This window comes from Falco cherrug, chromosome 7, assembly GCF_023634085.1.
Source record: "Falco cherrug isolate bFalChe1 chromosome 7, bFalChe1.pri, whole genome shotgun sequence".
Classification (NCBI taxonomy): Eukaryota; Metazoa; Chordata; class Aves; order Falconiformes; family Falconidae; genus Falco; species Falco cherrug.
In genome coordinates, this window is record NC_073703.1 from 24047557 (window position 1) to 24064082 (window position 16526).

Genomic DNA, 16526 nt, shown 5'->3' on the forward strand with positions numbered 1-16526 from the left:
GCCGCTCCCGACGGTCGTTGGTCTGGGGTTGTAAGGGACGCTATATTGGAGGGAGAGTGGGAAGCTGCTTCTGCTGTTGCTTGTCCGGTGCGACCTACTGCTTTACCTGCTGGTTCAGCGGCCGCTGTGTGGCAACCTTTTGATTGGAAATTTATGCAGCAGCTGCGACAAGCCGTTACACAATATGGATTACAATCTGAACCGGTCAAACACTTGTTGACTTATTTGTTTGACTCGGAAATTATGACACCCGGTGACTGTGCTTTGCTGGCTAGGTTGCTTCTTACTCCGGCGCAGTATTTACTTTTTGAAAAGGAATGGGAACGACAAGTGCGTAAGACTTTGCTGCAGCCCAGGGCTCAGGGGCATCCCCTGTGCGATGTTAAGGAGAACATGCTGCTAGGTTGGCACATTTATGCCGACCCTAAGGTACAATTAACGTTTCCTATGGAAATGCATAGTGCCTCTGCCCTGGCTGCGCGGCACGCCCTGATGCTTGTTCCCTTGGACCGTAAGGCCCCTTCCTTTACGGCAGTGAAACAGGGAGTGACGGAGCCCTTTGATAGTTTTGTAAATCGGCTAGTGCAAGCCTTAGACCAAACCTACAATATGACAGAGGACCTTAAGGTACAAATGCTCCGGATGCTAGCTTTTGAAAATGCTAATCCACGGGCCAAAACTATTTTGTCCTCCCTTCCCTGAGCGGCCACGGTGGAGGACATGCTGGAGCAGATGGTACACAGCGCATCTGCCCAGCAGGCTGCCTTCGTCTCTAACGCTGTAAGTTCTGCTGTACCCACAGCCATGCAAAACCATACCCAGGCGCTGGCTGCTGTACTTAAACCTACTGTGCAACCGCGAACTCCACAAAAGTTTTATACGGGACCTTGTTTTCGCTGTGGGGGGAGAGGTCATCAGCGCCGTAACTGCTCAGCGTCTGTATGGTGTGAACATTGCCGAACTACTTCTCATGCTACTAAATTCTGTTGGCGTCTAGGAAACTACAAGCGCAGCACGAATGGCGGCCACGTGCAGACAAAAGTGGTTCTGCCACCGCAGACCCCGCCACCGCAGACCTCGGTCTCCCAGCAACCCGGGGAAGCTTGAGACTCGACTTGGCAACAGCAGTAGATGTCACTCTGTTTGACACAACGCCGCAAAAGATTCCGACCATGACCTTTGGCCCCGTACACTCCTCGTGTCACTGATTTGGAGCTCTCCTCTTAGGCCGATCTTCGGCTGGACTAAAGGGTATCTTTGTAATTCCAGGGCTTATTGATATATACAGGACAGATTATTATTGTGGCTTACACATTGTATCCACCTCTCCACATACCGCGCGGCAGTAAAATTACTCAGTTAGTTCCCATGAGAAATTTCACTGATAGCGTATGTGCGCCACTTTGTGACTCTTTACGGAATCGTGGCAATAATGGCTTTGGCTCTACAAACGAACTTGTATGCTTCACTATGTCAATGAACAACCGCCCAGAAACCAGAGTCACGTTACGGAGGGGAAACGAAACTTGTACTTTTATTGCACTTTTTGATACAGGAGCTGATGTTACTATCATCACCTGTCATGTATGGCCTAGACATCGGCCTACTAGACTGGCTGCAGAAGGAGTCAGCGGCGTCAGAGGTGTCTCTCTGCCACATTCTAGCATGGAGCCAATCATTATTCTAGTGGATGACAAAATAGCATCAGCACATGTACTGATTTTGCCTTTACCAGATGGCATCTCTGCCCTCATCAGCTGCGAAATAATGACTCAGTTGGGAGTTGTGTTAACTACCCCTGGTACGGTTTTCTGGCAGCGGCCCCTGCGGGGCAGCCTCCCATCCTAAAACTCACCTGGCTTACAGATGAGCCTGTCTGGGTGGAGCAGTGGCCGCTACAACAAGAGAAGCTGCAGATAGCGCATCAGCTGGTACAAGAACGACTGAATGCTCACCATATTAAGACATCGACTAGCCCTTGGAATACCCCCGTCTTTGTTATACCGAAAAAGTCTGGCAAGTTTCGCTTACTTCATGACTTATGCAAGGTGAATGAACAAATGCAAGCCATGGGAGCGCTCCAGCCCGGATTACCAACTCCTACTATGATACCTAAACACTGGGCCTTATTAATTGTAGACCTAAAGGACTGTTTCTTTACCATACCTCTACATCCCTCAGATACACTGCGCTTCGCCTTCACCTTGCCAGCAATTAATAAGAATCGGCCAGCTCACTGTTATGAATGGGTGGTCCTTCCACAGGGAATGCGCAACAGTCCTACCATGTGTCAACTTTTCGTCACTGCAGCATTACAGCCCTTATGTCAACAGGGGCCACATGCTCTCATTCATCATTATATGGACGATATTTTAGTAGTTCAACCGCAGCCCTTTACAGAACAAAACCTACAACACCTTATGCAAATGTTTGGGCGGGCAGGATTACAAGTGGCACCGGAAAAGATTCAAAAACAATCTCCGTTTCGATACCTGGAATGGAAGATTAATGACAGCATAATAATGCCACAGAAAACCACCATTGTCACTGAGATTAAAACCCTTACTGATGCGCAGACGCTGATGGGGGATTTACAATGGGTACGTCCCCTTCTGGGCATTACTAATGAAGATCTAGCTCCCCTACGGCCTCTTTTACAAGGCACAGATGCAGCTAAATCCATTCGCCTCACTAATGACCAATGGAAATGTATACAGCATCTTGGGCACCTAGTATCAGCGCGATGGGCAGCTCGACGAGACGCTACCCTCCCCCTTCGACTACTGGTGGTTTCTTGCCCTGTCTCTGTTTTTGCTGTTATCATGCAGTGGCAAAAGAAAAAAGGGGGAGATGACCTCTTCTATGTCTTGGAATGGATATTCTTATCCCTTCAACCTAAGAAAATGGTTCAAACTCACATGGAAGCAATAGCCGAAGTCATTCGCAAAGGTTGTGATAGGATGATAGCTATTTCAGGGGAAGAACCATTTAGTATTCACCTGCCAATGAAGGGAGCAGACCTAGAATGGGCCTGGCGAAACTCTGTTGCTTTACAATTGGCACTCTTAGGATATTCTGGACAGATATCACGAGAACAGCTAAAGGGGAAAGATATCCACTTTTTGAGAACGTATTCATGGATGGAAATACCTAAGCATTCATCTGTTCCGCTTTGGGATGGTCTTACAGCGTTCACTGATGCAGGCAAGGCTACTCGACGGGCTGCTGTGGTCTGGAAGGAAAAGGAACTCTGGCAGCAACATATTATTGTTGCCCACCCTACAGATAGTTTACAGACATTGGAGCTGCTTGCAGTTTGTTGGGCTATGGCAAACTGGCGCATGGTGGCGTTGAACATTGTCACCGATTCACTATATGTGGCAGGAGTAGCTCAAAGGATAGAGGATTCACTTTTGAGAGAAGTAACCAACCCACAACTAAATGAATTATTCCAGCAACTTCAACGAGCTACAAAGCAGAGATCTGCGCCATACTGTATCATTCATATCAGAAGCCACAAATGGCAGGAAGGCTTAGGAGAAGGTAATCACAGAGCAGATCAATTGGTTAGCCTGACACGAACTGCACCCGTCAATCAATGTGAAGCCTCACAGATCTCCCACACTCAGTTCCATCAAAATGCTAAGGGATTAATAAGACAATTTCGGCTGACATATGCTGAGGCACAGGGTATTGTTAGGAGTTGCCCGCAGTGCAGCCACCATGGCCCTGGCCTAGGGATGGGGGTCAATCCCCGAGGCCTGAGGGCATTAGAGGTCTGTCTGGCAGATGGATGTCACTCATGTTCCTGAATTTGGCAGGTTGAAATATGTACACGTCACAGTAGACACCTATTCAAAATTTATTTGGGCAACCGTGCAACCTGGGGAAAGAGCCTTGCATGTGTGTAAACATCTAACAGCCTGTTTTGCCGTCATGGGAGTTCCAGAACAGATTAAGACGGACAATGGTCCTGCCTATGTCAGTCAAGTTCTGCAGAATTTTCTTATTACATGGGGAGTACAGCATAAAACTGGAATATCTCATTCTCCCCATGGGACAAGCCATCGTTGAAAGAACAAACAGGACATTGAAGGACTATCTGCAGAAATTTTAGGACATTACAGATCCAAAGGAGCGTCTACACAGAACCTTGTTTGTTCTCAATCACTTGTGTGTGTTTGGGGATGATTCAGAACCCCCAGCTATAATTCATGCTACTTGTGTAAATACTGCAGCCCCAAGAACTGAATTATCTGTTTATTATAGAAATCCGCGGTCAGGGGAATGGGAAGGTCCTGTCCCTGTTTTGTTTAGTGGTCGAGGTTATATGTGTGTTTCCACCCCTACAGGTCCAGTATGGGTACCCAGTAAATGGACACGTGCTGATATCAGTAATCATAAAACTGGTACCGGAAGCTTGCCAGCGGGAGCTACATCGGCGGCATCTAGCCACACAGCCTCCGGTGTTGGAGGCATCGCTGCTGTTACAGAAGAGGACAATCTGGGCCTCCCCGAGGAATACATGTGACCAGCTACGGGCAGAACTAGAGAACAGAACTCTCTGTACTATTCCTTACATGCCTGTGACTGTGGACAAAGGGAATGTGGCTGGGTTCTGTTACCTTGTGGCTTCTGTAAACTTGTATGGTGGGTCTCTGTATATACCTTGCGAACAGATTTAGGGTGTTTACAGTGTAAATGGGAAATTAGAGAGAGGAATCTTTTTTGGGAATTGCAAGAAGGCATTAGAGGAGACCACCGGTTTGCTCAAGATCTGTTTGCCCTGTTTGAAGCTACTGAAAGCACGAATCGAGCACAGTGGCAGCGGCGGGTTTGCAGATATTTGGACGGCCTCAGGCTGCTACGTTAGACTAAAATTATAAGTAGGGAGTGTGGTGAAGGTATTTATATACCCTGACAATATGCTGCCCCTGCCAAAAGGTGGGGGAAGGCTCAGAATGAGTGGGCAAGGAGAGCTCACAGAAAGTAACGTTTCTGTAGGATTAAGCATGCTCAAATGGTGGATTTGGTTTATGGTCTGGATGAATATGTTACCCGTTGGCCAAAGTATTTTTGACATCTTGCCTAGAACAAACATATGGGTGACATGGGCGAATATCACAGGGGTAACAGACTTTTGTTTAGGTTTGCAGCAAGCAGACAACCCCTTTAGAACTTGCTTAATTGGTATTCCCCTGCAGGAGAATGAAGCGGACTTTGATGGTTTTTGGAATGTCAAAACAGTGAATCTGACTTCCAATGAAAAGGGAACATGCCTGAGTCCGAATGGGCAATTTGTTTGGCCTTCTATGCGTAATGCAGCGTGGCAGAAAACGGTTATTGAAAATTTGAATCGACCATATCATTTGCCATTGCAGGAGTTAGACCTATTAGGTAGCATTACGCCCGTTAAGTACGTTAGTGTGACTGCAATGGGAATGCCAGAATGCAAGGACACGGTACCACCACTTCAACCTGTAAATGGCACTGGAATAATTTGGTTTGGTGAACTGTGGCAATTGTGGCTAGCAGGACAAGGTGAATGGGAGTTTGATACAAAGTTTCAAAATTTAACCGGTGTGGATAACTGGCTAGCTGAAAAGGGTCACATAGACATAGTCCAGCTGGCTGGACAAAAATGCACATCGCTCTCAGCTTATCTGAAGTAAAGCAAAAATATAACAGGAAGATTGCGGTGGGAAAAGAATGTTGCAGGTGGGAACAGATAACTACAGAAGAGAAACTAGGGGCGGGCTTGGTATTTAGGCAACTAACCAATAATGAGCTTAACTTTTGTAATATGTATGAGCTAATTATAACAAGGCATAAAAGGTGACTGTAAGGGACAATAAACGAAGTCTGCTGATCACTCATATTGAGTGACTGTGTCTTCCCTCCGTCGCGACAAACCGGTTCACCTAGTTGGGGTGAACTGAGAGCTGGAGGCTTACATGTAAATGTATCAGGGGGCTATCAGTTGCCACCGGGAGTCTTTTTGATATGTGGGGACAGAGTGTGGCCAGGGATTCCTTTGTATCCTGTTGGTGGACAGTGTTATTTAGGGCATTTAACTTTGTTTGCTCCACGTATGAAAGACTTATTGAAAATTACTCCACAATTTCATAGATCACGGAGGGCACTGCGCACCTTTGATGAGACATGTAATGACCGAGTTGATCTGCAGTCTGTAACAACAAATGTCTTAGCCTCCATATTTATGCCGGGAGCAATGACTGCATTAAACGCTAAGAATATACGAAGGTTAGCGTGTTGGGGAGAGAAGCAATTTAATCTTACATTGCAGATTTTAAGTTCGTTATCGCTTGACGTAGATAGTGTTAGGCATGCTACATTACAAAATAGAGCTGCAGTAGATTTTTTGTTATTAGCACATGGACACAGTTGTGAGGATTTTGAAGGGATGTGTTGTGTAAACCTTTCCGATCATTCCATATCTATCCACAAGAAGTTGTCACAACTGCAGGGAAACATGAAGCATATTGTTGATGATAATCCCTTTGATGAATGGTTGAGAGGATTGGGCATAACAGGTTGGTTAAAGACGTTATTGATGGAAGGAATACGCTTTGTTATAATCATTATTGTAATGCTTTTAGTTTTTAGCTGTGTTTTTTCTTGTTTAAAGAGAGTAGTTTTTAACATAACCAATCAGGCCTGGCTTGTGCAAAAGAAAAACGGGGGAATTGCAGAAGAATGGCTGCAGAAGCATGGCTTTAGAATCTCTGAAGATCTGCACAAGCCAGGCCTGGTATTAGAATACCAGTCATGATAATTAGGGGTGTGAGAACTGCACGCGTTTAGGGACTACTAACCAATTATATTTCTGCTTTACGAATATGCATGTGTATCGGTTCTATATAAGTAGTGTTATTCAAGATGCATATCTCATATTGAGTGTCTTCTTGACTCCGGCGAACCCTTCTTCCAACACATGGGCACCTGAGGAAATCCTCAGAACTCCAGAAGGACCACCAGAGCATGCCTCAGGGATGCTCATGGCTGGGGGTTGCACTGTGTCTGAGTTTTTGTGAAAATGCAGGAAAGAAGATGTGGAATTTTGTAGAGCTGCCATGTTTCATGAATTTTGGATATTTGACTGCACTGTTAGATTGTGAGTTGTATGGAAACAGCTGAGTATAGACTGCATTATAAAAATTGCTCAGGAAATTGTCAGGTATATCTATATGCATGTACAGACAATCTGAAAACCTTATCAAAGAGCTCCTGTGGTGTTTCACTGCTTGTTGTATAACAACTCTCATGAAGTAAATTACTTATTAAAAAAAAAAAACAACTGTTAAATGCATAAAACTATTCATTAAAGACAAACACAAAATACTCTGAAGTAACAAACAACCATCATGTATTTTAGACAGTATATTTCTGGGTTATGTCTTCTTTCGTTTGGGTGAATTTAATATGGAGCTGCAAATAGTGTTAAAGCTGTTGCTCGACATGTGAAAACTGTATTTGTGTTTGAAAATGAACACTGGTTGTTTCAAGGATGACTGCAGAAAGAACTTCTACAAGTCCTTCAAAGTCAAATAAGGAAGTTGAAAGGCACAGCAGGGGGACAAGCCAACATCTCTTCTCTTGAATTATTTCAAGATCTTTGCTGAAAATATCTCTAATTAGATTTCTGGGTAACCTTTCATCATTGAAGCAAATAATGTGATGCTCTCACTTCTCACTGGAGAAACAGCTTCTCAGCTTGAAATTGTTGAACTTCAGGAAGATATATGATTCGGCCCCCCCCCCCCCCCCCCCCCCCCCCCCAAATGCAGGAGTACTTCAGCTTTGGACTGTTGTGCCAGATGACAAATTCATCAACTTCTGGCTGCCTGCCCTGACTTACTTCTGTTTTGGCTTAACCTACTCATATGAATCCATTTTTCCTGCTCTCAAATACATAAAACCAAAGAGCAGATTGCTGTGACTCATGCTTTTTTATATATGTTTATCATAGGTAGAAGTCAAACTTCCAGAACACTCTAGATATTCCAAAAGTTATGCTGTCTAAAACTCTTACTTCAAAGGAAATGGTATCACTACTGTTTCCTTTTCTCTAGACAGTTAATGGAAATAATAATTCAGTCCATTAAAGAGGCAAGCCCCGAATTACTATATGGTTGAAATACATTCATTAGCACATTTATCAGTGCTAAGGAGGTCCAGTTGTCTTTAATAGTTTAACTTCTACTAGCAAGAGGAGTTAAGAGGGTTATGAAAATACTACATTATGGAAAAGAATCACAGTGTGAAGAAACCATGGCCCTTGGGATCTCTATGCCCTGCTTTCAGCTTTAGGTCTCCTTAAGCTTCATTATCATTTTGCTGGCAAAACAGGGAAGGCATTCAAGATTTGAACAGTTTTCAGTTCATAGGATCACAGAGCAGCCCAGGTTAGAAGGGACCTCAGAAGACCATCTGCTTCAACCTTTCATGAGAAAGGGAGTTTAGATAGGATTTTCTAGCACCCTGTGTAGCCGCATGTTGAAAACGTCCAGTGACAGGGACTCCACCACATCCCTGGAGAGGTTGTTCCATTGAACGATTATTCTGACGGTAAAAGATTTTTCTCTTATATTGAGATGAAAACTTTCCTGGTGCAACTTGTATCCATCACCCCTTGCCTTCTCCAGGGGGCTCCTTGTGAAGAGAGAGCCTCTATCTTCTTTGGAGCCACCTTTTATATACTGGAGTATTCTGATGAGGTTCCCCCCAAGCCTTCTCCTCTGCTTATTCAGTCTTTCCTCATAGGGCAGGTTCTCCAGCCCTTTGGTCATCTTCATGTCCTTTGAACTCTCTCCAGTCTGTTTGTGTTTTTTTTTAAATTTTGGAGACCAGAACTGGACACAATACTGCAGGTACGGCCTGACAAGCACTGAGCAGGATAGGATGATTACAGTAATGCCCCTGCAGATACAGTGCAGTCTCTGACTTGCCGCCTTTGCTGCAGCAGCACCCTGCTGACTCATGTTCAGCTTGCTGCCCACCAGGTCCCTTTCAGCAACGCTGTTCCCCAGGCACACAGATCCTAGCCTGTGCTGGGTTTTTGGGTTATTCCATCCCAGGTGCAGGACTTTGCACCTGCCTTTGTTAAACGTCATACTGTTCTTGCTAGCTCACTCTTCCAGCCTGTCCAGGTCTCTCTGTGAAATGGCTCTCTTTTCTGACGCGTCCACCTCACCACCCAGTTTAGCGTCAGCAGACTTGGTGAGACTGCTTTCAATCCCATCAACCGGGTCATTTATGAAAATGTTGAACAGCGTGGAGCCCAGTATCAAAACCTGGGTGACCCCACTTGTGATAGGCTGCCAACCTGAGTAAAAAACATTGATTACTATGGTCTGGGTGTGGACTGTTAGCCAATTCCCTACCCATCATGGAGACTAACCATCCAACCCATGTCTTGCCAGTTTGTCCAGGCTGTGGGAAATGGTGCTTGAATGAAAGAATGGTGACTTTTGCTGAAGTCCATGTAAACAACACCCACTTGTCTCCCCATGTTGACAGAAAGTGTTACATTGTTAAAACAGAACAGAACAGAACTGAACCGAACAGGATACGAAAGTTAGCAGGAGGGGACCTACAACCATCATTAGTCCCACTCCCTGACCACTTCAGGGCTGACCAAAAGTTAAAGCTTGTTACTAAGGGCATTTTCCAAATGCCTCTTCAACATTGACAGGATTGGGGCATCGACCACCTATCCGAGAAGCCTGTTCCAGGGTTTGACCACTCTCTTGGTAAAGAAATGCTTCCTGATGCCCAGTCTGCACCTCCTCTGGCACAGCTTTGAGCCATTCCCAGGCGTCCTGTCCCTGGATCCCAGGGAGAAGAGCTCAGCACTTCCCTCTCCATGTCCCCTCCTCAGGAAGGTACAGAGAGCAATGAGAGCAATGGGGTCGCCCCTCAGCCTCCTTTTCTGCAAACTAAACAAACTCAGTGGCTCATTACAAACAGTAAAAAAATGGACAAAGTTAATACATCATTATTCTTTGTGATACAGAGCTGAGAAAAGACCACATTAGACTTACCTAAAGTGGGTAGAATTGCAAAGAAAATGCAATTATATACATATTTTTGAACATGTTACAGGAACTTTACCTTATAGAAATATTATTTGTAATTTATACATTTCAAAAGTCAGCATTGAATCATCTCTGTACTTTAGGCTTTTAGTAAATGACAATAAAAACCACTGGAAATATCTACCTTATAACCAACATTAAATTGCATAAATAAAAATGGGTATTGTCAGATTAAGCACTATGGATACGATGACATTTCAAGGCTAATAACACATTTACAAAGGCCTTAGAAATTAAGAATTAAACTCCATCATTAACATTCATAGTTCAACATGTTAATTATTCAGCATTATGTCCTAATGATACTATATGAATATTCATAGACAAACACCTTGATTGTTACCAATGACAATGATAAGCATTTCTAAATTATTCAGGTATGTATATTATCTATATTTATGATACTCATTCAATTAATATTGACTGCAAAATTAATTCTTTTTCATAATTCATATATTCATAAGTATCATGCTGTTTGTCTTCATTAACGTTAACTTCTTTACCCTCTATATGAAACAGGAAAAAGAGAGACCATTATTTAAGATGGAAAAAAATAAAAAAACTGGAACAGGTCACTGGAAACCCAGCCCTCTGGATGTCTCAACCCCCTCACTGCAACTCAGAATCAAGAACTAATATTGTCAGCTGGAGATAACCAGAGTCGGGTGTCCCACTGTCTTGCATGCATTAAGTAGCCCCACTGTCATTGTTGCAAGTCCTCATGCATGCACAGGGAGAGACTCTGCAGCAACCTCCAGGTGGGGAACAGAAGGAGGCTCAGCTGCAGTGACAGCATGTGTGCAGAAGTGGTCCTTATGCACTGCTTTGCTTGCTGGCTGTTGCTCAGTGCTCAGCTAGTGTGTAAAGTGGTGGAGGAAGCCAGATTCTCAAGGGATGCAGATTGCTTCCACAGAAGTTTACGCAGGCTAATAGCAACAGAAAGGGCAGTTGGTCTGAAGAAAACCTGACACTTCTCTTAGCTGCCTTTAAATACATCATAGGGAATACACTGGGGTGGGCACTAAACCTGAACATTTAAGACCTCAGTATGTTGTCTTTCCTAAACTAGTTTTCCTGTGTTAAAAACAACAAAAAGACTTAATAACTTCTGTGGCAAAGTATGATCTGGCTTTAACAGCAGGTGTGTGCAGGAGCAGGCCTGGAAATCAGGACCATGGGTGGCGGCAATCAGTTAGCTGAGGGGAATGTGCTGGAGCTTGTAGGTCACGAACCCTGGGAGGACAAGGAATGTGAATAGACAACAATCAACAGGATGAGTCCTGCCGAGAGAGGACAGGGGAGTGAGGGAAGGATGGTGCCAAGGATGGTACCAAGGAGAGATAACACCTTGCTGTTAATTGATGACTGTAAACACTTATTAAAGTGTCCTTTGTTTTAGTTAACCACCAATCAAGGATTGCCTGGTATGTATTGCTTAGCTAAAGAACCAAGCTGTTTAAAGCGGGCAGCTTCTGAAAATATATATAAACTCGTGATTGTGTACAATAAATTGACATTTGCTTGCATCAGGCAGCGTCCCGTCTCTCCATCGCAGCAGCTGTGTGGTGGGGCTTCCCTGGGAGGAGGTGCATGCTTGCCAACTGCCAGAGGTATCATGGAGTAACAAGGAGCAGGAGGTGTATGAAGGAGGATGGGATTTAAACTGGCATTTTGTGAAGGATGGGTAGAAAAGCATGCATAGCAACATAAAAAGGAAGGATTGCCAAACCACTCAATAGTGCTGGAACAAGAGGAAATATTTTCAGGCCCAGGCATAAAATGGGATCCTGATATATATTGACTATGCAATTAAGCCAAATACAACTGAAACGATACTTTCCTGGGTTTGTCTCAGGGGCTGCAACTGCTTTCCCTCTGCTGCTCCAGCACTGAAGTAGGCAACACTACTATAAATTAAAAGATAAATGTTCTCTGGTTCATGCTACTGCACGTTTGCCTTTGATACGCATTGATATCTTGTAAAGGTTTATGAGATAAATTACTTGTTACTATGGGATCTTCTAGGATTTGTGTTTTTCATTTCACCCATAAAATCATGAAAAATTAATAAGACTTCAGAAACCTAGCTATGTTAATTGAAGGTGGCAACATAAAGCAAAGCAGCAAAGAGGTCTCAAAACCAGGGCTTTTTTTCCTGATGTCATAATAATGACTCCTAGCCAGCAAAGGCGGTTGAAACACATGAACCTGACATTGCACTTGAGACAAAGATGCTGTGACTCAGCATCAGCCCTAAGGCAGGAGAGTGTATTCAGGAATTTTTCCAGCATTTGCAACTTTTTAAAGTTCGTTGTGAAGTTTTGCATAGTTTAGTATTTTGCAGAGTACAAGTTTAAAGCATCCTGTCTCACACTCTTTTGGTGCTGATTCTGCTTCAAGTGTGAGGTCTTTCTTGTTATTTGTTTTCCTCAGTTTTTCATGAGGTGCTGTAGGCAGCTTTCCTGCATGTTAAGAATGAGCAGGGGTTTGGGTGTACACCTGACCAGAGAGCTTCCTTTATCTGGGCTGCAGCTATTAAACCATTTACTTCATTGGCTTCACCAGTTTTGGCTGCCCATGCTGGAGGCCATCCCTGGCCTGGTGCAGCTGCAACTGAGATCACACTGTTGTTCCACAGGCACATTTGTTGCCTGGTGCATAGCACCAATTCACACGTTGAGTCGAGGTATTCCTTATTTCTTTATTCTAGTTTGTGAAAAGTAGGGAACTAGGTGGTAACCCACAAATGCCTAGCTCCCCAATTGTCAAAACTGTATTTAAACATTTCTATACATTTCAACAAACAAAAGCATCAGCCTTCATTGGTTACAAGATACACAACTCTTTCATTTTTTAGTATTCAGTTTCCTATTTGTTAAGTAATCCTCTTGCTTCCTATGTTAATTAGTGCTCATGCTCAATCTCCATTTCTTTTTGGGTTGCTGAGTTTCTTGAGTTGGTAGTTGTGATCTTCCCCTGCACAAAATCACCTTTCCTCTATTTTTGTTGAGCCCACTGCCTGTGACGAGCTTCCTGTCAGCTCATCTATCTTGTGGAAGTGCTTCCTCTGTGAAGTTCCTTTTCTAAACAAAAATATTTGCCCGTACTTAACAAAGGTTTGGCAGGACTTACAAAGTGTTTGTAGCCTGAATTAACCCTTAACAACTCATTCTAATTGTCTTAAAGTCAAACTGCTAATAATACATTCAGTTTTATTGATCATTTGATATCAACATTGTTGGGAAAGAGCTGTGTGAAAGGCAATGTCTTGCTGAGGCTCCCCCTCACGCAGTACCAGGCTCAGACTTTCACCCTGGCTCCTGGTCTTGGCTGCATCACAGCTTTGACCCTGCCTAGCTGTGTACTTTGTGGACATTGGCCTCAGTTTGCTTGGCCGTGGACTACCTTGTTCCTGTGGACCTGTCTGGCAACTAGGGCTGGGGCTGACCTCTCTCAACCTCCTTTGCTGGCCACATGCAGGTCCTTGGGGCTGTTGCGTACCATCCTGACACTACTCTCCATCCTGTCTGGAGCAGCCTCCCCTTGCTGACAAAAACAGTCAGGAAAAACCTGTGATTCGAGCCTAATGCTAATTAAATTAATTCCTACCATTTACTTCCTTTGTACAAAGCACTATGACCAATGGCATCTCTAATGTGTTATGAATAAATTTCCAGGGTTCTTCACAATGCATATCAGTATTTTACTTGTGAACATTTGATTTGTTAGGTGCAGGAATGCTTAGCACCAGTGCCCACTCAGGCCTGGGCACAGGCAGATCTGGTCCTTCTTCCCTTGCATGCAAATTTACTGTTTCTTTGAGCCCTGTCCTCAAACTTGGTAGCCTTCCACGTTTCGGTGGGAGCTCTGGGGAACACGGATATGTCAGTATTTGCTTTGCTGTGAGGTAGGTCGGCTTATCAATATTTTCAGTCCACTATGACTTATAAGGCTGTGCAACTCTGAGAAACAAGACATGGGGAAAACAATCCAAGGTGGGAAAATAGTGCGAGGTTGTGGCACAACATGGCCTGGTGCCATCTGTAACCTGTCTCCAGCATGGTCCAGCTTCCCCAGTAAGCAGAAGACCGGCAGGTTTTTGCTGAGACAGGTACCTCAGATATGCAGTGCATCTGTGTGCTGCAAGATCAAGCAGGCTCCAGTCTATGCAGATTTCATGCTCAGATCTTCCAAAAAATAGGCTCTGGAAAAAGAAGAGAAGCATTTGCATAGTTTTTGGGGAGTTTGCCTTTGCTCTGACAGGAGCTGACAGAAAATGAATGGGCCTGGCAACTCACTGAAGTAGAACGCTTTGGGCCTTCCAGTTTATGGCACTCTGCCTGTCCCATTCACCTAATCTTTGGCATGATTAATAACTGTCTTGAAGACCTGTGCTCAGCTTCCTTGTTCTGCTTTTATTCTACTTCAGTTGCCTCTTTTGAGGAGTATTTCCCCTTTTATGGTATGCCCTAGGTACTCAGCAGATGAATGACATGACAAACAGCTGCTGCTCGCCTATGCTGGCAGTAGGCAGTTCCCACTGTCCCTCTCTGCAGGCTCTTCAGGCGTCAGCCTGCCAGCTTTGACTGTAATTACACAGGGGTGGGCCACAGGGAACTGACCACAACTGGCTATTTCACATGGAAAAAATGTGGGGGTAAAGATGGAGAAATAAATTATATGGTTGAACTAGGGCCACGTGTTGGGGGGAGTAATTTACCCATAATGGCAGAAATTACCTGCCTGTGGGACATGGGCAAAATGCTAGACAGCTACGGTACCTTCTGACAGTAACACTGTGTAAATCTGGACTTTCTACATGTAATAGACATGCGTGCGGTATAGATCAATCATAAGTCCAGCGCCTTAGTATTGGCAAATCTAAAGCAAAAAAAAGGAAGTTCATATGCTGAGAGGTGCAAGGTAAAATCACTGCCAGTGCCTGCTACTTTCTCCCAGTTTTTAATGGGTATGTTTCTCCCTAAGAATACATAATTTCCTCCTAAGTAATAATGTTCCTGAATTTGGTATTGGTTTGTTTGCCTTAGGTTGGTGTGTCTTTTCTTCTTGTGGAATGCTGACTTCTGTGTGAATACAGCATACCATATCCATGTTCATTTTCCACCACTCTTCAAGTGTAGTTATTGCTCCCTTAATTTCTGTCCTCCATTCCAGCACTTCTTGGTTTTCTCTTTATTTTTTCATGGAGTTGTTTCTACTGTCCATCTTCTCTTTGCATCATTCAGAAATTCTGGCCACATTTCTCTCATCTCTCTTCACATTGCAGGTGCCAATAAACAGGAAATGTAAAATAAAGTTAGAAACCCACTGTTGCCGTGTTCTTTTTCTTGTTGACTTCATCAGAGAGGAACTGGAATGCCACTGTGGAGTTTCATGTTGCCTAGTGACAGGTTTTTCACCAGTGTGGGTCTGTGATGCTGGGCTTACTAACGCAAGTGTGTTTAATGGAAAGGACCGAATAGCAAAACTGGGCCAGCCAGGCTTCCTCTAGCAGCATCCTGCAAGGTGGGGAGGGTGTCAGACAGCAAGGGGCTTATGTCTCTTCCACTGCAAATTTCCACTCAGAGAGGAAGGCTGTGGCAGCCTTCGGGAGCTCAGCCTCTGTAGGGACACTATCCTCCAGCATTCTGAGCAACATGTTGCCCTATTGGTAATGCTCAGTGTTTAAGGCTCTAAACACATGTTTATCTTGGGGATAGTAAACATAATCCCTGGAGGCAGAATAAGAGCTGTTTACACACAGTTTGAAAGAACACATTTTGAATGAAGAAGAGTTTTTCAGGACACCTGCACTGAGGGATGTGCATCACCACTCTGCTTGTATTGTTGGGAAAGGTCAGACTGTCAAAGAATAATTCAGGTGGGACTTCCAAAGCTGAACATGCCTCAGGCCTTAATTTGGCACCTTGGATGCAAGGGTATTGTGGGAGATGGTGTTCAAAGCCTTGTAAAGTAAATGTAATTGATATCCACAGCTCTCCTCTTGTTCATGAATCCAGTCATTTTATCCCAGAAATTCGTCAAGTGTGAGTTACCCTTGGTAAATCCCTGCTGGCTGTTGCCAGTCACATTCTCATTTATGTACCCAGAAATGTGCACTAGGAGGACTCCCTCCATGATTTTCCCAGGCACCAAAGGAGAACCAACTCACCTGTAGTTCCCCAGACCTTTGGCCTTTTTTGAAGATGGATGATATTTTCTTCTCCCCTGTCACAGAAGACCTCCCTGCTCTCCCCAGACTTTCAAAGATCACAGCATCCTGCAAAGATGCCAGCAGCTCCCTCAAACCCACAGATGCAATTCATTCAAAATGCTGCTGAGCACTGAGCAACACTTATATCCTCCTCATCTGTCACAGTCAATGGAATCACAGCAGATGTGCTTCCC

At 44.2% G+C, this 16526-nt stretch overlaps 1 long non-coding RNA gene across 1 annotated transcript; it reads left to right on the plus strand.

Moving 5' to 3' along the window:
* Positions 1-7789: 7789 nt before the first annotated feature.
* LOC129736532 (uncharacterized) lies at positions 7790-12906 on the plus strand. The gene is made up of 2 exons (XR_008733271.1): positions 7790-11259; positions 11677-12906. It is a non-coding gene; the product is annotated as an uncharacterized LOC129736532 (long non-coding RNA).
* Positions 12907-16526: the final 3620 nt, after the last annotated feature.